Source organism: Peromyscus californicus, unplaced genomic scaffold (assembly GCF_007827085.1).
Source record: "Peromyscus californicus insignis strain IS unplaced genomic scaffold, ASM782708v3 Scaffold_11__1_contigs__length_118956290, whole genome shotgun sequence".
Lineage (NCBI taxonomy): Eukaryota > Metazoa > Chordata > Mammalia > Rodentia > Cricetidae > Peromyscus > Peromyscus californicus.
In genome coordinates this window covers 76,426,314-76,448,960 of record NW_026294402.1, presented here as the reverse complement: position 1 = coordinate 76,448,960, position 22,647 = coordinate 76,426,314, and the positions used below count along the sequence as shown (strand labels likewise).

At 37.9% G+C, this 22,647-nt stretch overlaps 1 protein-coding gene and 1 long non-coding RNA gene across 6 annotated transcripts in view; one reads left to right on the top strand and one right to left on the bottom strand.

The window, feature by feature from the left end:
- Positions 1–22,647, bottom strand: part of Mei4 (meiotic double-stranded break formation protein 4) — a 607,360-nt gene that overhangs the window by 541,931 nt on the left and 42,782 nt on the right. The window lies entirely within an intron of this gene.
- LOC128096109 (uncharacterized) lies at positions 1,562–21,084 on the top strand. The gene is made up of 3 exons (XR_008213533.1): positions 1,562–2,145; positions 2,999–3,102; positions 18,655–21,084. It is a non-coding gene; the product is annotated as an uncharacterized LOC128096109 (long non-coding RNA).

The following is a 22,647-nucleotide window of genomic DNA, read 5'->3' as shown; positions in this document are numbered from 1 at the left end:
TAGAAGACATTTATTCTATATATTTCTTCATAGCATCTTTGCATTTGCATCTGAATCTATTCTGCTCACAACAAGACAATGTTCATTGTAACAGCACTTTGCTTCCCTGGTTTCTGGTCTGGTTCTGTGAGTCCTTTGGGTTAGAAATGGACCCTTCTGTATTGTGTCTTTGCCTTTCCTTGGTTTTGGTTTCACATTTTCACTTTCAACTCTCATGCTGCCAGCTCACTTTATAAGATATAACTACAATGTCTGAAGATTTTTGTGGTAAGCATTCTATGGAGAATAAGAGAATGGGTTTTGTTTTGTATAGCTCTAGATTTGAACATTTCTTCACAGAGGGAGGAACGGGGTTCACGAGGCTTGCAAAGCTCACAAGGCTTACAAGGCTCGTGAAGCACAAGATTTGTGATGCTCCCAATACAGGTTACACAAATAGTAAACAGTTGTTAAGGAGGAGTGTTCTGTGGTGCAGCTGGCTGCAAATTGCACAGGGACATGTTGTTGCAGCCTTTTGGGGACATTACCCATGTTGAAATAAACTTGTTGGTGATGCAGCTGCCTACGTTACTCATGCCTCTGCATGTAACTTTTCACCCATCCTCTTACAAATGACTCCAAAAAACTTATTTGTTCATTCATCTGGACCAAGTGTGATCTTCACTTTACCTATGGATTCCTTGAGGTGGGAAGGACATTTAAAGAAGAAATGGAAGTGTCTTTCCCAGCTTGGATCAGAAGGTTGTAGATGGGAATACTTTGAACGTGGTAGAAGTTGAGAAACTAAGCATCATTTCTTCGGACAAGGGCTGCACAATGTGAGGCAAAATGAGGGAAATGAGCCCTGATGGACTGGCTCATAAAAGGCATTGAAGGTATTTGATTATCACCAGATGATCTTGCCTACCCTTTGAAAAAAAAATGGTAAGATTTGTTATAGTAACTTTTTAATGTTACTGAGACTTTAAAAGCATCTGGAAGAGCAATGGAAACAGCAGTTAAAGAATGTGAGGGCAGGAACTCTGTATGGGTGGAAAATGTCACAACTATGAGCACAAGGAGGTTGCATGAAAGTCGTGTCAGAACTACGCTACCCATCTATGATTGTAAGTCCCCAACATAAAGCAGGCTGTGGCCACTGCTATTGACTGAATGTCAGAATGTATACTAAGCTTCTACTGCTGAAGACACTGCACATTTGGGTTTCAGGGCATGGAAGAAATTAGGCTGGGCTAGAACCGAAAGCACTTTCCCTACTAGCTGGCATTTGTAGTGATATGAAGTTGTGTGAAGGCTGGTAGGAGGGAACTGTCACCAATGCTCCTTCTCAACTATATTAACGCCCTCAGTATGCCAGGCAAATTTGTGCCATTGGTATAATGGTATGATTCTTACATATACAACTGACTAGTTTCCAATTGGATTTAAGGCATTTTATCCACGAGGGAACTGTAATCCAGAACAAAATGTGAGACGGGGAAGTCATACACCCTAAAAATTGAGGCTGCTGTTGTTGATTTATTAAGTAGATGTGATGTTTCTGTGAAATTGCCTTCTAAACTTTTGTGCATTTGCCCATAGGTTACAGCTGCTGTTAGCTCCAGTCAAAAGCAATGTTTTCTTTACAGTGTACAGCAGCTACTATGAAGACATAGAACAACTTGAACTGCTGAGAATAAGGAATTATTGATGTGGAATAGCAGCCCAGTGATCAGACATAAATGAAAGAGTAATAGTGCATCCACATCATCCTCTTTAAGGCCTAGGGGACATTATAAAAGAAGGTACAGAAGGAATAGAGGGATGGAGAAAGGAGTGAAATATTATATACCCATTTGAAACATTTCTTCATGGAGGAAGGGTAGGCTTATAAAGCATATGAAGCTAGCAGGACTTACAAACCTCACAAATTTCAAAGGCTCATGAAGTTCACAAGGCTCACGAAGCCCCTCCCTAAGGTTACATAAGCAATCATCAATTACTGGAAAGGAAGAAGGTGCCTCAGTGCTGCCTGCAAATAGTACCTGGGGCTCAAACAATGCTGCGTTTGTGATGCATCACTCACTCTGGCATGGAGATTTCTTGGTGATGTACCTTCCTGTGTCACCCACGCATGTCTGTAAGTAGGCCGTCTCTCAGGCTCCCGTAAGTAATTATAATCGTACTTCTGATTAATATTTCCATTGTTGGTAAAGTTTCTAATGACGTTTGACATGTCATGTTCAATACATTACATGTGAGCTTAAAGTAGAAGTAACAAAGAAGTTGATGCTGGGCAGCAATATGGAGAAGGAAAATGAGCATTAAGAAAGCAACAAATATGTAGAACTGAATTGCATTGTAAAATAAAATAAAAAGTAAATAAAAAAAGAAAAGAACAAGTGTGATGACATTAGCACATGATTCGCTAAACACGTGATCTCTAATTGCAATGTAGTGAGATTTGAGAGTGTGTTTGACTTTGTAAAACTATAGTGGGATGTTTGGAGGAGTTATCTGAAGAAAACCACAATGGATCAACACAGGAGACAGTCACATGCTGTACACTTCAATAAAAGTGTCCCTGGGCGACAACCATAGCATCATGTAATCTTTCCACTGGGGAGCTTACATGAAAAGTCAAGAGATTGTCTTCAGGTACAAGCAACCGTATAGGAGAAGAGCTCCAAAGAAATAACTGACAACAATATCAGCAGAAGATGCAGTGGAATTCACTTCTATTTGCTGATGAGGATATGTACACCACATATATGGGTTTATTTCAGTAAGAGGTCAGTTGTTCAGTAAATGAGGTCTTAGGTAGGCAAAAAATCAACCTTTCAATTACTGGTGTGTTGGAAGTACCATCATACCGGCTCTGGGTATCTGAATTGATGATGCTATGTATTTTAATACACAATGAATATTGAAATTAATATATCAATTTGTTTCATTAACTCTTGTGATAAATATCATGTGTGAAGATTTTTGGCTCCATTTTTTTTTTCTTATTGTCTAGCATCTCAGCATCTGTATAAGGAGCCATTTTTCCAGGACCCTGTTGATGGACATCTTCTGACTGGGCCTAGGTATGATGTGCACTCTGGGAAAGGATTACCTTTGGTAGGATGTGTTCTATAAAACTTTGAAAAATGCCTTAATTTTTTTTTTTTTTTGAGATTTTTAGTTTTTATCTTCTCCCTTATTTTACGTATATTTTTGTTTCCAAATTTTGCTAGGCAATCTAGACTGGATTAGAACTCCTTATGGAGCCCAGGCTGCCCTCAGTCTTCCAATTCTCTTGCTTAGGCTTCCTAAGTATAGATCAAAGACAGGCATCTTCAATATAGGCTTTCTCACTGAGACCTTGTAAGCCACCAAACACATATGAGTTAAACTGCAGCATTGTGGACAGGCATCTAAGGAATGTGTATAGGCCACAAAACCGCAAACAGGAATTAGAGTCTACCATTAATTTTTTTTTGCCAATGAAATTTCTGATCACATATAACTTAGCAAGACTGAAAGAAGCGAAAACTTGAAGAGCGAAATAAGTGACAAAATTGAGTTAGTACGAAAATACTCCATCAAATTAAGACCCAATATCAGATTCATCAGAATTTACTGATAATTCTAAGAAACATTGAAAGGTGAACTGTTTAAAAACACTTCGTAAGATGAGCCTGATCTTGGCACTGAAATAGACATGGGACAATCTTGTATAATATTAGAAGGACCAGCCTTAATATTATCCATCCCAGGGGCTCAGGAGAGAGAACTAGGAATGGCGAGGACTGTTTTCGGGAAATAGAATCTCAGCACACAGAGCTCTTAGTCCAGTCATTTATTGTTCCAAATCTTCTTCTTTGTCCTCCCATGCCTGGGAGTCCCGGTATATATACACTTACAAGCAGTAATTCCTTGGCAGTACAAAGCCAGGCTTCCAGGGTCAAAGGGAGGGGTGATAAGAATCACATAGAGGGGAAGTAATTGTTAATCATCATTTGCAACCCCAAAGGGAAGTGACTAATGAGGAAATGAATTAACTAAAGGCTAAATTTGGGTAATATCTAAGAAGAGGGATCTTATGTACTCTATAATAGTCTTAAACGTGATTGGTGGAAAATGTTAAGAATCTATAAGTTGCTACGTCAATGCCTTCTTTTTCCTGTGGCTCCTATCTGTCCAAGCTATCTGCAGTTTTTCTGCATGGTGGGGGAAAGTGTGCTCAGTCGCTAGGCAACCTGAGTACAGCTAGATGCCTCTGGTGATAGTTAAAGGGAGATCTGGAACTAGAGGTAAGATTTGGGAAAGGAGGAAGTTAAGCTTAATTGACACATCCGCCAGGCCTTCTCAAACAGGTAGTCTGGATGCTTAAATCTGTTCTTAGAGAGTACAGAGGTATCTCTGATAAGGTACTTTCCTCTATCTGGGGATGGACCTGGCCGGATGCTGCTAATGAGGATAATTACAGGGAGGCTTGAACTGAGGTTCTGGCTGTGCATAGCTGTCAGCGCAGGTTATCTAAATATTCCCTTAGTATAGGGGAAATGGTGATCAATAAGTGGTGGAAAAGCTACAATAACACACAAGAAACTCATAGCAGGAAATGGCTGATAATCAAAAGCCAAATATCACCAAGGCTCCTTGAGCCTCAGCTTGACCTCTGGAAGGCCCTTGACTTCTTCCAGGTATTAGCTTTGTCATAATCAGCTGAAATTCTACTTTGTATATTTTTGCAGCTTATAGCAGGACAACAAAAAAGGGAGCTATAGGCCAGCATTCTATTTTTATTATTATTATTCTCTTATATATTAGATCCTGACCAGTTTCCTGTCCCTCCACTCTTTTCAGTCCCTCCCTTTCATGCCCTATCCCCTACCCCCAGATTCACTCCTCCTCTGTTTCCCTTTAGAAAAGATCAGGTCTCCCAGCAATTATCAACCAAACATGACATATCAAGTTATAATAAGTCTAGCAACATCCTCATATTAAGACTGGACCATGCAACCCAGTAGGAGGAAAAGGGTCCCAGGAGCAGGCAAGCATCAGAGACAACCCCCACTCCCACTGTTAGTAGTCCCACAAGAACATCAAGCTATACAACCATAACATATATGCAGATGACTGAGGTCAGACCTGTACAGCCTTTGTAATTGTTGCTTCAGGTTTTGTGAGCCGCTATGAGCCCTGCTTAATTGATTCTGTGGGCCATGTTCTTGTGGTATCTTCAACTCCTCTGGCTTCTAAAATCCTTCCTCTAGGTCAGTATTCATAAAGAACATAGATACAAAAAACCTCTAGCAACTATTTCCAAAGGACACTGAAAAAAAGACTTATTTTCTGTGATCAAGGGAGAATCATCCTGAGAATACAACATACTCAAACCAGTTAACATGATACAACAACAGAAAATACTGTAGGAACATTTTAGTAGATGAAGAATAGTATTTGATAAAATCTAAAGCACCCTTATTATTAAAACCACTGATTTTTTTAGATATAAAATGAACACATATCAGTATAATAAAGGGATCGTATAATAAGCCAATACCTAACATTTAATAAACTTGGAAAATGAAACAATTTCTCCTTCAGGTATGGCATAAAAAGAGGATACTAATTATGATCATTTTTAGTCAACAGAGTTCCAGGAACTCCTACATAGAGCAATTAAGCAGGAGAATGAAATAAAGAGCAACCAAATTAAGAACGAATAATTCAAATTGTCACTATTTGCATATGACAGAAATATATATAATTCCTACAAACTTTAGCAAAAAAGTACTAAAGTAAAAATGAATGTAGCAAGACTGAAAGATACAAAATCAACATGCAAAACAGTGACATTGCCATATGCCAGTCTATACTTATCTGAAATAGAGATAAGAAAACAACTTTTCTTTGAGTAGCTAAAACCATTAAAATATTCAAGAATTATCTTAACCAAAGATGTAAGATGTCCTTCACAATAAAAACATTAATGAAGGAAATAATACAGAATGTAAAAAGCTAGAACCCCTTGTGTTTATAATTTAGAAAAATCACTATTGTCACTACTACCTAAAACTATTTACCTATTCAATGCAATTACTGTACAACTTCATATTGTGTTCTTTACAGGCTTAGAAAAACAATCCTAAAATCTATATGGAAGTATTAAATCTCCTGAGTATCAAAAACATCTTTTGAAAAATGAGCAAAGCAGAAATCTTTGTACTACCTGACTTGAAAATACACTACAAATATCTAATCGTTAAAACATCATGGTAGCTGTCATAACAAAACACACAGAGCCAATAGAATTGATAGTCCTAGAACAAACCTATGTCTGTAAGTGTTGAGAACATGCCTTGGAGAAAGGTCAGTCTACTCAATAAGAGGTACTAGGAAAATTGAATAGCCTCATGCAAAAAAAGGACCTAATCTCTAGTTCTAACCACTTACAAAAATCACCCCAAACTTGGTGAAAGCTTTAAAAATAACTTAAATGTACTAGTCCCAGGACTTGAGGCCAACCTGGTTTATATGCTGATTCCCAGGCTAGCCTTGGCTACAAAGTGACACCTTAACTCAAACAACAACAAAAAAACTTAAATGTAAGACTAATTCTATGAAACTCCTAGAAGCGAACAGAGGAACCACATCAGGACATTGAGAGGAGATATTAGAGAAAAGACTGTCAGGGCAGAGGTCGGGGGAAAGAGAGTACATTCCCACATAACAGCTAGACTGTAAAGTGGGATAGTGCCTCCTCTGACAGCTTGGATGTGACCTCACTCATCTTTCTCCCTGGGCTAAAGACTATCCAGACAGGGAGATCAAGTAATTAATAGGAGAGAAGGAGAGGAGAGTCCAGCATCCTTTAAAAGCCCAGCCCAGTGACCACTTGATGGTCTGAGCTCTGGTGATCCCACCCTGCCTCCAAGGGTGATTTCTGGCTACTTTAGAAACATGTACCTTTGGTTTCTCTGAGTCCTTTTTTTTTTTTTTTGATTCCTGGTATCCAAATCTTTCTTCATGGTCATCAAGGACCAGGACCTGTAGATAGGTGGCCTTTGGCTCCAGACTCCATTACAGAATGGACAAAGACTTTTATTTATAAAGACCTCCAAAGTTATCAGAAAAAATAGAGCTAAAATCACACTAAAAAGTTTCAGCACAACTGAGGAAATAATCAACTGAGCTCAAAGATAGTTTATAGAATGAAGAAAAGTTTCTAAATATGTTTATAAATTATACATCTAAAAGGAGAATTGATACACAGCTTTATAGGGAAATATAAGAACCCAATCACCAACTAATTCAATTGGAAAATGAGCAATAAATTAAGAAGATATTTCCAAAAAGAAGTTGTAGAAAATCCAAATGAGATACTATCTTACCCCAGAAATAATGACTGTTATTAGCAAGACTCGAAATATCAAGTACTGGTAAGAACGTGAAGCTCACTTACTCACTATTTGTATGTATATTAATATAGATAGAGAGTACAGCATGGAGGCACCCTAAAAAATTCAAAATGGCAATCACAGAAGACTCACAAACCCACTATTCAGTATACACCCAAAGGAAACTATATAAGCATATTGAAGAGACATCTGCACACTCATAACTGTAGCATTTATGCTCAAAAGCAAAGAAATGAAGATATCACTGTCCCTTGACCAGAGCATGAAGAAAAACTACCGAGTGAGTTCCAGGAAAGGCGCAAAGCTACACAGAGAGACCCTGTCTCGAAAAACCAAAAAAAAAAAAAAAATTATAGAACATATACTACATGGAATACTATTCAGCCATTGCCTTAGAGTTCATGATGCTAAGCAAAATAAGCCAGTCAAAGAAGGACAAGTGCCACATTATCTCACTCAAATGTAAAATACAAAAAATAAAGAGCAAACAATTTCAGAGTGTTATTCCACCATAGAGTGACTCCATACAATGGCAATGCACTGTCATTTTCAAGAGACTAGAAGGAAGGATTTGAAAGGCTTTGACTGCAAAGAAATAATAAAAGTTTGAGGGAGGTAAATTTGCTTAACCTGATAAATAATTATACAATATTCACCTGTAATAAACATTAAATGTTGTCCATTATTATATATATATTTTGTCATTATATATGAGTTAAAAAGAAGTCTGTAAAAAGGGCATGGGGGATGACAATGCTCAAGGTTTCCACCCGCAGTCATTACTCCCTTCACTTGCCAGTCCCGTCCACATTTTCAGAGTGTCTCTTATTATTGCTTTCCTTTTCTTTGCCTCCCTATTTCTTACATTATCATTTCTAAATTTGCTTTGTATCCAATCCATGATAGCAATGAAAGGTTATAAATATAAAATTGTAGATTAATGGAGTTAGAAATGTTAAGAGCATTATCAAGGACTCGGGGATAGGGAAATGTGCTGTTGCCTTCATAGTGGTGACCTTGTCTTCACAGAGTTTCTTACCTTTTAAAAGCACTTTATTAGACCTTATCATATTAAACTTTCAGGTTGCTCTAAAATTCTCTATCCCACTAGGAATTGCATATGTATAATGGAGGAACTACATTTTACAGTATACTTTGCATTTTACTCTTTTAGTAGTCTTATAAATTCATTCCTTACACGTATGTAAATTTATCACATTATAGCAAATGACTGGCGGCTTATGTGTGTATGAGAATAAGTGGGCTGGTTCCAAAGGACATTATGAAGTTACTTTCTTTCCTATCTTCCATCCCCAGAGCATTTGCTTTAGAGATGGGCACATACATAATAGCCATAGGTGGATGGAAACTTTCTCTGTGGCACTGAATTGAGGAAGTACAGTGTGTGTGTGGGGGTGTGCAATGATGAAGTGAATCCAAAGTCAGTTGACATCATCAAATTAGGCTAGGAGGTGTTGTGTGCTTTGCAGTTTGGGCTGAGACAGGTGTTTGGGAAGTCCAAGGATGTTCTTGATTAAAGGCATATGGGAGATCCCCAATGACTATAGGCTAGTTAAAATACTACTTATGTGGCAAAGCAACTCATGCTTGAAACTGGCACAAAGCAACTTCAGCAGGTAGCATTGCCCAAATGGCTGAAGGAAAAGAAAAGACGTGGGCTGGGTGATGTTTTCCATAATTTTCAAATTACCACAACCCTAGCAGGACACTTTCCAAGCCTATACTTATTACTGTGATTGAGAACTTGTAGAAGGCAAGAGAGATTCACAAAAACTTGTAGAGGTTGTTTAACTTGTGAAATTCACAATTAGTTACATCTTTGATAAATTTAATTTAATTTTTTGGGTCAAGAAATAGGTGAACTAGCTATAGGAAAACAGAAAGAAAATTATCATTGATATAGAGAAATTGTAAACTTAGTTCCAAAACTGTGGCCAGGAAAATTCTGTGTCAGATGCTTAGCAACCTATCTGACAAGATCTCCCATGGCTAGCTAGAAAGAAACAACACCTACAGGTGACAATATCATGCTTGCCTTGATTCTTAGTGAAATGACTGAACTGGTAAAGCACTGGTGTCAAAGCAAAGAAGAGACAGCCTGTTACAGGTTCCTAGTCTCAGCAATCTTGTTTCTGAGTCAGGAATTTGAAGGTGCCTTAGTCACCCATTTGGGAAGTAAAATGTGGTAATATCCATAACATAATAGATGATAAAGTCAGAGATTCAAATTTTTACTTAGTAGGAAGGTGTCCTAGTTACTTTTCTATTGTGATAAAACACCATGACCAAGGTAACTTATAAAAGAAAAACATTTAATTTGGGGCAGAGGGTTGGATTCTGTGAATATCATGGTGTGCAGCATGGCAGGAGGTGACAGACATGGCCTTGGAGCCTACCAAGACCTCACATACTGATCCGCAACCAGAAGGCAGAAAGAAAGAGAATGAGAATGATGTGGCTTTTGAAAACCTAGCATCCAAACCCCAGTGAAACACCTCCTCCAACAAATCTGTATTTCCTAGTCCTTCCCAAACAGTTCCACCAACTGACAGACCAAGCATCCAAACATATGAACTATGAGGAGCATCCTCATTCGAACCTTCATAGAAAAATTTGTCACTTTATAGAGAACCAAATTTTACTTACTTTCCCTGAGAATTTCAATCTTATTTACTCTTTACATAGTCACTAAATATACAGGGAGAACTGAATTTTCTTTTGTTTCATGTTTTAGTTTAATAATGGGCTTAGGATCCATAGTACTTACGTCCCTCAAGAAATTTCAACAGCTTTGGACAGCTGAGCCAAACCCCTTTGCTATATGAGAAACTAAACTTTATTTTTCATATTGTTGTGGCTGGTTTTTACTTGTAATGAATGTAATTACTGATTGACAAACTCGAGCTAATTTGATCTTCACAACAACTCAATGAGGTAGGCCTTATTATTAATCTCATTTCATTGGGTAAAAAGCTACTAAAGGCCTACATTTTCCTTTAGAGTTCCTTGGTACTTCAGAATCCTGTTGTAAACAGTACCTCCATCAACATAATTATGTCTAAGAATATCATTAGCTTGTCCAAAGATAAGTGGCAAATTTCTAGTTAATATAATGAACTCTGAAAGCTGTTCTTGGTGAGCATGAACTTTAGCACTCATTAACCATTTTATTCCTTCAAATAAAATTAGCTATATATACATTCTCTTGTCTTCCTGTTCTATTTGAGCTCAGTTCATTATGGTTTTGAAATGAATCAATAGCTTATTCAAATATTTTTCATACAGATTTATTTTCTGTATATTTAGTAGATTTAAATGGACATTGATATACAGTCTTTTCAATATCCATTAGTTGATAAAAATGAAGGCAATGAAGTGTTTTGTAATTTGTTCCCAAATGTAATTAATCACTGACCTCAACATATTGCCTCTCAGAAGAGTATAGTATTACTAATTAGTGCTTTACCCTGTGCCAACGAACTAAGAAAGAACATGTATGAATTTGTTATATAAGATTTGTCTTCAGGGGTCTTCTGTAGTGACAAATCATGAACACATATGATTGTTTTCCCTACTTCTAAGTTCAAAAGTTAGTTGTCCATAAAGTAAACATTTATTATATCATGTTTAAACTTGAGAAATATTAGTGAGCTTAATAAACATTATTTTTTCTAATCACTAGTGACTCATTCTGCTTTGTTCTTCTCTATTTTCTTATACCACCTAAACCAAGTTAATTTTTAACGACTGACTTAATGAAGTCCTCCATTATACCTAAAGATACTTTTGCCATTATTATAGCTAATACTTAACTGTGTTAGTTAGGCTTACAATTGTTCTGATGAGACACAAGAGCAACTTAGGGAGAAAAGGATTTATTGTTATACTTTCACATCATTATTTATCATTGAAGGAGGTCAGGACAGAAATTCAAAGAGGGCAGGAACTTGGAGGCAGAAGCTGATGCAGAGGCCATGAAGGGGTGTGACTTAGTGACTTGCTCCTCCTGATTTCTCCTACTGCTTTCTTATAGAACTCAGGACTACCAGGCTCAGGGTGTCCCTTTCCACAATGGGGTAGGCCTTCCCTCATCAACCAAAGAATAGAAAATATTTTGCTGGAGAAATAACTTATCCACAGTAACCATTTTAACTACCATGAATGTTGTGCTTCTGTGGGATGGTATCTGGAAATAGCCTTGGATAAAGTCTAGGGAGACCTATACAGTAAGGCACAAAAGTTAATTTTCTAGAGACAATTTAGAGGAATAAAAATTGGGAGCATATCAAAATGTATGTTAAAATACCAATTAACATTAAAATTAAACTACTATGAAAATCTATTGTTGAAAGCCACACAGATAACTTTGAATTAAAAAAAACAAAACATTTCACATAAAGAATCAAAGACACACAATTTTTTAAAGTTATTGAGTCATTCATTCAAACGATGTTTTGGAATCCTCTCAGCGAATTAAGTAGTTGCCCACTCTGGGTTAGAATTTCTTGTTTGGAAATGCAGATATAAACTCCTAGATGAGAATGAAGTTACCTGAGGCTTCTCTGTAATGAACTAAAATTACACTGCCTCATGGTTCCAGAATCACCATGGTACTGGCAAAGAAGTCCACAGTGAATGTTGAGAATTGAGTGACTAGCTGAATGTACCTACAATACGGCTCCGGAAGGGGCTAGATCCTGACTAGGAAACAGCTAGATCTATGAGCTACTATCCTCCATCAACACAGTCCCTTCCCACTACATTTTCCCTCCTGACTCCAGCTGTGACTCCACAGTCTGCTGTACAGAGAACTGGAGAGTGAGTCTCTAGAAACTGGCATAAATCTTATGAACTGGGCCCTCAAAAATCATCTAAATCTTCCTTTACTACCAATAGTTTTGGAATCCTTTACTATGGTTTCAGGGTTTGATGAGGGGGATTTTTTTTTCTAGCAAATTAAATAGGATTCCAAAGAATAGGTTGAGGAATAGATGTCAGTACCATGGGGTAGTTGAGATCCTGCCCCCTACAGCTCTTTAGTACTAGTGATTATGTTTCTTCTACTTCAACACATTTCTCTTTTTATGTACATGCATCCCAGGAGAGGCTCTGATGCACACTAGTCTGATTCATCTCCTGTTACACACTGGTAACATTTATTTGTAAGGTTTTAATTTTTCTCTTTTAAATTTTATCCTCTATTACAAAGCCTCTTGGCATAGCAACTTGAAAAAATACATTAACTGTTTTTAAAACATATCCAAACCTTCATCAGAACTATAGTAGAATTTAGCAATCTGTCTGGGATATGTTGGCATAGGCTTAGTATCCACCCCTTCTCCTGAGACGTGAAGGACTTGGGCTTGGAAACTTATGTCAGCCTTGTTTGTTATGTTGCATCACTGTGATGACATACTGACACAAGCAACTTAAGGAAAGAAGCTTCGCTATGGCTCATGGTTTCAGAGGGTTCAACCCATTTTGGTGAAGAAGACATGTACAGTTGATGGTGATGGGAGCGTGATGACAGAGAGTCTTCATGGTGTGGCAAACCAAAAGGCAGAGACTGAACTAGAAGCAGATCCAGTCTATGAACTTCAAAGGCTCCTCCTTGGAAACCTACAAGCCAAGCCTTGTCTTCATGCTTCACAGCTTTCAACATAGTGCCACAGGCTGGAGGGAGGAAGCACTTGAAACATGAGTCTCCAGGGAACATTGCAGATTCATCTCATAATGCCTTCTATATTCTCCATATCTTAATCCTCAAACCCGTGTATTTATGATCTTCCATAGAAAAAGGAAAACTGCATGTATAATTAAGGGTCTTCAGACAGAGAGGTTATCCTGGCAGGTGAAAAGTAGTCTCAAGGGCACTTTTAAGGTAGAAATGACAGGCAAAAGGTCAGACTATCTTCATGTTATTATACTACTCTCTTTGAAACAGGAGAAACAGGTCATCAGCCACCACTTCAGGAGCCTCTAACAAAACATTTTCTAGAAATTCTAGAAACAGTACAGCCTGCTAACACTTTGGCTTGAGCCATGAAACCCAGGGTGGACTTCAGAGCTTCAGAACTACAAGATAAATAAATATTTATGTTTAAACTACTAAACTGGCTTAATTTATTAATGCTGTACTAGGAAACTAATATGCATATCCATTTTGTATGCAAGTGTGGGCATAATTCTATAGTTTACTGTAAGAAAGGGTTCAGTGATACCACTGAGCTAGATTGCTCCATGGGTAGAAAAAAGGTTTATTGGGGATCAATCTGCCAAGAATATGGATGGAAGGGGAGCAGAGAGAAGAGCAAAATGGAGAAAAGCAAGCAGAATTTATTACTGCAGCCAGTAGGGGGTCTTTGAGCTGACATGGGGTGTTTGGGTTGAATGGGAGCTAGATGCTGTTACCTCAGGTAGTTAACCTTTGAGGTAGAATAAGGGAGGTTACTGGTAGATTAAGGGAGGTTCCTGGTTAACAGAAACCAGGCTCTAGGCCTCTGTTTATCCAATAACAATCCTTCTGTTTGCCTGTTCTGTTTACAAAGTCCTTCTATTTAGCTCATTGTAACCAGCGCTACCATTTTGGGTGATTGTTTTATGGACCTAACATTTACCAGCTTAATTTGTGATTTAAAGCTTCTAATAAATCGGACGAAAATAATCATAAACTAGTCAAGTTCAGATAAGTGTAACCAGACTTAGTAAATTTCCAAGCACTTACATTTGCTCTACACATTGCAAACCACATCATCTAATGTTAATCCAAAACATGAGAATGACTAAGAGATACTACTAAGCATTGACAATCAATGTATGACTAATTTTGTCACCACTGGACCTCTCAAAGGTATAATAACAATAGAGTTTTAATTATTTTTAACGTCAGCATCTCATCTTATTATGTCTACGGAGGTGTCCTTATGCCCTACCTGACCTGGAACATCATGTAAGTTGATAGGTAAGGTGGGTCTAATTCCTCACTCTAGGTTCCTTTGATCTTACTGACACATGGATAGCCCCTTGGTAGCCTCTTAATCTTTTCTCAAGTGCATTGGAATTGTGGACTCATTGCTTAGTTCCCTCAAGCCCTGTGGGAGATGTGAGGTAATTGATGAATGTTCATATGGCCCCCACACCCAGCTCCACCTCAGTGCTATCACCAATATAGCTAGAGGGAAAAGAGGTACTTCATTTGCTACCAGTTCAGACAGAACAGAAATATCTGATCCTTTAAACATATCTAAAACTCTTTTTGTTTTCATTTACTACTCTTTCTAAAGACAAGCTATGGCAGGGATGTGGAGATACTTCCCAGTCACATAATCAGCTTTTCAGTTCTTTTCTTCTTCAGCTCAAATGGTCTTCATCTGAAGAGAAAGTTAAGCACAGAAGTACCACCTACAGCTACGTTCACATCTTTCTGGTTTGATATTTAGACCTGGAGTAAAAACCTAGGGATATATTACTTTGATCCTGGGTTCTAACCTGATAAACAGATTTCCAGTCTGGAGTAGAGATTTCAAGGCTTAATTTGGAATCGACTATCTTGGGGCTATAATAAAGACAGAAGTTCTCCCAGAGGGATAAAATATATAATCAATCACATTTCAAATTCTTGTCTTTATACATATAGAGGAAGAAACTGAGGTACTAAGAAATTGATAAAGTTGAATAGGTATTTCATACCTCTATGGATTTAATTCATGAGCTGCTTAGATGCTAACATGCTGCCTACCCAGTTGGCCATTAAACATTATTTACCCTCAGCTCCACCATCTTGGAAGTAAAGAACATGAAGTAAAAGAGTACTAAGGCCCATCATTGCTCTAAATGTGTCACTTTTGTTGAAAAAAAATGTCATCACTATGTAAGTGAAGTACAGCAATGTAATATGTTCTTGATCCTGGGTGAATTCATAAACCCATTTCTGAGAAAAAACATAAATGTACATATCCTCCTGTAGTTTGCACAGTAAATATTGATTGGATGGTGTAGCAGGAATCTTAAATGGTTTTATTAATAAAATCAAACCTGGGAGCCAGGTATTGGGGTGAATGCTAGAAGATCAGAGAAGCAAAACAAGCCACAGCTACCTCACCTCGCCAGTTCCTCAGCTGGTCTTATTTCCTCAGACTGGAAGCCTCTGAGTCCTCATCCAGAATGAATCTCAGCTGAACTGTGTTGCTCAAAGCCTAAAAGTTTAACCAGCTAAAAGCTTCTAGTTTCTGGTCTTCACGCCTTATATATTTTTCTGCCATCACTCCCTGGGATTAAAGGCTCACTCCCTGGGATTAAAGGCGTGTGTCACCATGCCTTGCCTGGCTGTTTTCAATGTGGCCTTGAACTCACAGAGATCCAGAGGGATTTCTGCCTCTGGAATGCTAGGATTAAAGGCATGTGTGCCACCATTTTCTGGCCTCTGTATCTAGTGGCTGTTCTGTTCTCTGACCCCAGATAAGTTTATTAGGGTGCACAATATTTTGAGGAACACAATACCACTACAGGATGGAAAGTTAATTTATTATTTATCAAACAAAAATCAGGAACAATTGACATTCAAGTGATTTTATATTTATGAAGGCTATTTACTACTGTTTAAATTTAATCCTTGGTAACTACACGTCAAGCATCTATTTTTTTAACCTAATTATAAATTAAATGAGATTCATTCTATTATTACTATTTATATAAGTTAAGACTATTTGACTCAATTTTAATATCATAAGCTGTTTACCTGGCATCATAAGCTTCCTAATACTGAGTTTTCTAGGCTGATTATTTCCCAAAGAGTCTAATCTTTTCGTAACTTTCCATTATCAGATACTGAGGCTCAGGCTGTCCACCCTCCTCCTTAACTGCATGATTTAAACCTGGCCACATTCTGACAGTTTGAGTCAGTTCCAGGCAATGAAATGTGAAAACTCTGATTTACTGCATGCCTGTCCAGAACAGACCTGCCACTTCTTCTCGAGAGGGCCCACTTCAAATTTTTCCCCAATTGATTCTGAAACTTGAACTGTAGCGGCATTCATCAAAGAGATTAGAAATGGCTCAGGTGCCTCCCCTGAGGTGCAGGATTCTGCAGGAATGGGACTGCAGTGTTCATCCAGCATGTAGGATAAGGGTGTTCATTCTGCTCTGGCTCATTCATCTTTATGCTAGGAGAAAACAAAAACAAATAGCTCATTCTTTCCTAACTAATAGATTTTATATTTAGGGACTTGATAAAGTCCCTGATTTTGTTAAGATTTCATTAATCAACTAGGACAATAGCTACACTTGGTTGGATCTGGGCATTAAAATGTGTACCCAAATACAGCACAGGAGTCTGTTATGCGGGATGAACGCAAATGTTGCAAAACCTTATTTCATTTAGGGCACAAACCCACAATTTCGGTATTTCTCAAGCTCATTTATTTTAGAGCAGGGAAAACCATGAAATTCAGAGCTTTGGGTGATAACTTATTTATTTAACTTATTGTTTATCTGCTTTACTTTGAGATGAAAACAATAATAGGGTTAGGGAAGAAATCAGACTTGCAGAGGCAAGTGCTATAACCTTGTTAGACGGAAGCTGCTTCACAGGCAGACGAGACAACCTGGTATGAAAACAGATATAATAAAGGCAACAGGAAATAGAAGTGTTTTAAGATAACAGAGGATGATATGGACATAAGAAAGTAAAAACAATGTTTGAAATTTAGCTGGAACACCATCAGAAAGGTAGATATTGAGTGGCTGTCTGAAGACTGTCTAAACATAAGGACATGAACATACCTAAAGTGCACCTTCCTCTTGGGTTGATCTGATGCCAAACACTGAAAGATCTGCCTCTAACATCTCAAATACTTAACAACAGGATGTGTGTGTGTGTGTGTGTGTGTGTGTGTGTGTGTATGTGTGTGTGCTACTTATATACAAAAGCATTTGTGTGTGTGTGTGTGTGTGTGTGTGTGTGTGTGTGTGTGTGTGGTCCACAGGTCAATAATATAGTGCTCTTTTGGATCATTCCCTACTTTATTTTTTGATACAGAGTTCTTCCCTGAACATGGGGCTCTCTAATTCAACTAGGCTGGCTGGCCAGTGAGCCACAGGCACTAGCGTGGCTATGCATCCCGGGTAATGAGATTACAGGTATAGAATACACCTCCTCATCCTCATCCTCTGCCTAGCTTGCTGGCTAGGAATCAAAACTCAGGCTTCATCTTTGCCTAGTAAGCACTTTACTGAGATATCCCAGTTTAGACACATTTACAGTTTAACATAAAGCTTTTTTATGGAAAAAAAAAAAAAGGTATGTTTACTGATTGTGCGTAAGTGGAATAGGACAAAGGGACTGAGTGACTTGGTCACATCCCTAGGCCTGTTATTACTACTACACCCCAGAATTTCACAGAGGTAGTTGTTTCTAGGAGAGCACTGCCATGTAGTCACAGGTCTTCCAGATCACTGGGCACTTGTGATAAAAAACAATCTTCAATCATATTGTGTAGATTGGGGAGTCAAAAAATTTTTTAAAGTCCCAGGTAGTAAATATTTCAGCTTTTTCCTTCTCTACAATCTCAGTCATACCTACTCAACACTGCCAATCCTGCACAAAAACACTTATACACTATCAGTAAATGAAAAGATTGGTGGAGATCCAAGGTAAATTCTACATACAATGGGCAATGGGCAGCATTTGATCTCTATGTTAGTTAGCCAACTATAACAGGAATTGGCAGATTTTAATGAGAGTTCCCATTGGCATGGTCCTTCTTTTTAGTGTGTGTGTGTGTGTGTGTGTGTGTGTGTGTGTGTGTGTGTGTGAGAGAGAGAGAGAGAGAGAGAGAGAGAGAGAGAGAGAGAGAGAGAGAGAGATCTGTATATATGTATGATGTATGATGTGTATATGTGTGTATGTGAGTGTGTGATGTGTATGTGTGATATAAATATGTGTGTATGCATGATGTGTGTACATGTATGTGGGCACACAAATGACACAGTGAACATTTTAGGTCAGAGGACAATATTAGATGTTGGTCCTCATTTTGTGTGAGGTAGGATCTCTTTGTGCCCCTCCCAAACTCCCTCCCTTCCATCTACCTTCCTTCTTTCCTTCCTTCCTTCCTTCCTTCCTTCCTTCCTTCCTTCCTTCTTTCCTTCTTTCTTTCTCTTTTGCTATTAGCCTCCATTATCTAGGCTAGGTGGCTCATGTGCTTGAGGGGGATTTTCTAATTCTGCCTTCTGTATCCTCTAGGAACACTGGAATACAGACAAGCACTATTGTACTCAGCTCTACATGGTTTCTGGCATGGAAACTCACATCCTCATCACAGCAAACATTTGGCACACTGAGCCATCTCCTCAGCCCCATCATGTGCCTTCTTAAGGGGAGAAGTGGAAACCAACAATAATGGATGAAGAACAAATCGGAAGTAGAATGCTAATACCCTGGGATCCAAACACTCACTACAGAATAGCAAGTAAGAAACAAATAGGCCCAGTTTTCGCAAGCAGTTTCATGATTTATATTCCACTACTTAAACATGGAACCTGAAAGGCATATGTTTTCATATTTAAGATGGAGGAAAAAAGACACCCAAGAAGCTTAAAAACAAAAAATAAAAGAAACAAGAAACTCACCTCCGTAAAATGTGGCTAGGAATGATTTTTTTTCTGGTTAGACTATTTGCTTTAACATAAAAACTCTTGGTTGAAAAGACTGTTACCTGAGAAATCTGCACAACCAGAGACTTCTAGGCCAGCTCTCCACCTGAGGGTCACCATCAATCCTACTAACACACTGCAAAGAAAGATGGAGTAAGTATCTGTAAGGTTAAGCGAAACAAATAGGCTGGCATGGACCACAAATCCTGTGAGGACGGAAGTAGGAAATGTTGACTTTACATCTTATTAGAACAAGATGGCACAAGTAATACAGTCTTCATGAAAACTGATATTTTAGTGTTGAGAAGGAGAAAATACTAGAAAGGATCAAAGCTCGTTTTGTATTCACCAAACTAGTGGAGTGCAAAAGAGAAGAAGAACAACTCGAAAGGATGCCAAGACTGCCAGCCACAGGGCTTGGTACATACAGTGCCAAAGGGATAGAACTGAATGGGTAACAAAGACTAAATCACACGTGCTATGTGCCACTGATGGTGCTTTTTACCTTGTTTGATGTCAGTGCCAATGGTCTGACATGGTGGTTACTTATTAACATCACTGCTTTCTTACTAGGGAAAAGGGCCGGAAACACTAAGCGACTCCATGAAATCACTCTAAGCCAAGGCTTGAAGCCAGTCTTCTAAACAAAGTTATTTCCAACAGGACAGACTGAAGAAAGAAATGAAGGTTGCCTTCTCAGACCACTATGACAGGTTTGTAAAGTTTGAAAATAATTAAGGAAAACATTTATTTAGTAGCATAGTAAAGATGAAAACTTTATATTATACTTAGAGATAACCTTTTGTCATATTATAACACATTGTTATATAATTGTAATAAATTTATAAAATATCAATTACAATAAATAACAAAATAAGTTAAAAAAACTAAGATATTTTTCACACTGAAGTGAGATATCTACATTTCCAGATGTCTAAGAAAAAAAAATTCTAAGCTTAATAGCCAAATGGAAATGATGTGTCCAGATTTATGGCCCAAGTAAACAAGTATTAAAGTAACAGTGCTCAAAACTATGAGTCAGTTTTTTTAAAAAACATTATAAATGCTCTGCTCTGTTTTTAAAACAATTTTAAAGGCATTGTTCATTTTTGGATATTTTGTGGCATATTAATAGACAATTGAATGAAGTTGTCCTTAAACACTTAGGAGAGGGGACATTATATTTTTCAATTTTGGATGCTTTATCTTCGAACTCTGTTCACAGTGGAGACACACTTGAAGGTTCTCCCAAACAATGTAGGTTATAGCCATTGCTTTTGGTTGCCAAGTAGAACATGATGGTTAGACCCTGTTGCTGAAGATACCACATACATTGTTCACAGGACATGGAGAAATCAAGTTGGTACTAATCTGGAAGCTTTCTCCCTACTGGCTAGCTCTCATAATATTGGAAGGTGCTATGCAGATTGCTGAGGAGTGGAGGTTCATCAGCAGTGTTACCCAGCAGTGAACCTTATGAGCTGCAATAATAATTAGGATAGCAAGATATGACCATGGATGCAATAGTGGCATGGAAGTTACAGGGTTAGGGAGAGTATAAACAGACACAGAGCCTGAAACGAAAACCTCAAGGGTCACCTCCTAGTGATCCAATTCCTCTAGCTAGGTGCCACCCCATAAGGGTCTTACAACCTTTCAAAACAGACCACCAACTAGCAACCAACTGCTCAAGCATGGTAACATATTAAACTATTTACATCTGAGCCACAACACTGCCCCTGCCTTGGTCTCTGGCTTCCAGTAAACAGCCTTCTCTCAACTTCTATAACCTTAAGTTCAGATTCCACATAGGAGTGAGATCATTTACAGCTGCCTTGTCTATCTGATTTTTATTAACTAAATACAATGATTTCCAGGTCCATCCACACTGTTAAAAGTGAGTTGTGCCGGGCGGTGGTGGCGCACGCCTTTAATCCCAGCACTCGGGAGGCAGAGCCAGGCGGATCTCTGTGAGTTCGAGGCCAGCCTGGGCTACCACGTGAGTTCCAGGAAAAGGCGCAAAGCTACACAGAGAAACCCTGTCTCGAAAAACCAAAAAAAAAAAAAAAAAAAAAAAAAAGTGAGTTGTGATTGAGGAGTATTCCACTCTGTATTACTCAGTTTCTACCTGATGGACACTGAGGTTGTTCTTATTTCTTGAATGTTGTGAATAGTACTGTAAGCAAACACAGAAGTGCAAATGTCTTTGACACACTGATTCATTTTTGGAGGGATAATACATGCACTAGCAGAATTGCTCGAGCAAATGGGCTGTTCTAGTTTGAACATTTTATGGATCTCCATGTTACTTTCCACAATGGCTTTACCTTACATTCTCATGAAATACAAACAGGGTATACAAAGAGTCCTCTTTCTGCACATTCTTGTTATCCAGCACTTGTTATCTTTACTCTACTAATCTTTTGCTTTTAGCCATTGTTATTGGAGTGAGGTGGTAAACACTGTGGTCTTGATTTGCAGTTCTCTGGTGATTAGTGATGTCAGATATTTTGGGGGTATGGCTGCCTCTCCCTATCTTCTTTGGGGAAATGCTTGTTTAAGTCTGATGCTCATTGTTTAGTTTGGTTATTTGCATTTCGGTTAATGAGTTCTTGACTACTTTATGTGTTCTGGATATCAACCTCTTGCCAGACAAATGCTTTTCAAATGTTTTCTCCCATTCTCAATGGTGGTTTTATCCTCTGCCTGCCATATCCTATGCTGTATGAAAGATTTTCAGTTTGAGGTGAATCCATTTGTTTATGTTTGCTTTTGTTTCTCATGTTGTGAGATCTTGTTGGAAAAGCTCTTGTCCCCTCCAATATCTAAATATTTCCCCTTGTATTTTCTTCTATAATTTCATAGTATAAGGCTAAAATTTAAGTCATTAATCCATTTTGAGTCGATCTTTGTAATGGTGTGAGAGAGAGGTCTAATCTCTTTCATTGAATGTGGATATACAGATTTCTCAGCACCCTTCATGTTATTAACATCATTGTCAAAAATCAGTTGTGTAGAGATGTGTATATTTACTTCTAGGCTGTACACTGTGTTCCACTGATGTAGATGTTGTCTTTTATGCCAATGACTTGATGTTTTGATTATGACAATTTTGTAGTGGAATTTGAAAAGAGGTTGTATAATGTCTCCAACACTATTCTTTTTGCTCAAAATGTTCTTGGATATTCAGTTTTACCTTGGACTCATCATGTATGTATTTTAGATATCTTTTCCTAATTTTGTGAAGAATATGATTGTTTATTTATATAGAGAGAAATTGAAGTACATCTCTCAATTGACTTGTTTATTATGGATGATTCTTCCAGTCAACAAACATTAAATAGGGTGCCAGCTTTTGTTCAGTTTTCAGTTTCATTCTTTAGTATTTTACCGTTTTTGTTGTGGAGATATTTCAACTCTTTAGTCAGTTTATTCTTGGAATTAAAATCATTTTAGTTTTAAATGGATAGCTAAAATAATAGCCATGAAATTGGATTTATTTCTTGTTTTCTATTTTTAGAACTTTATCAGCAAAAAGCAATATTCCTTACTTTGTAAGTTGATTTTTGCATTTTGAAACATT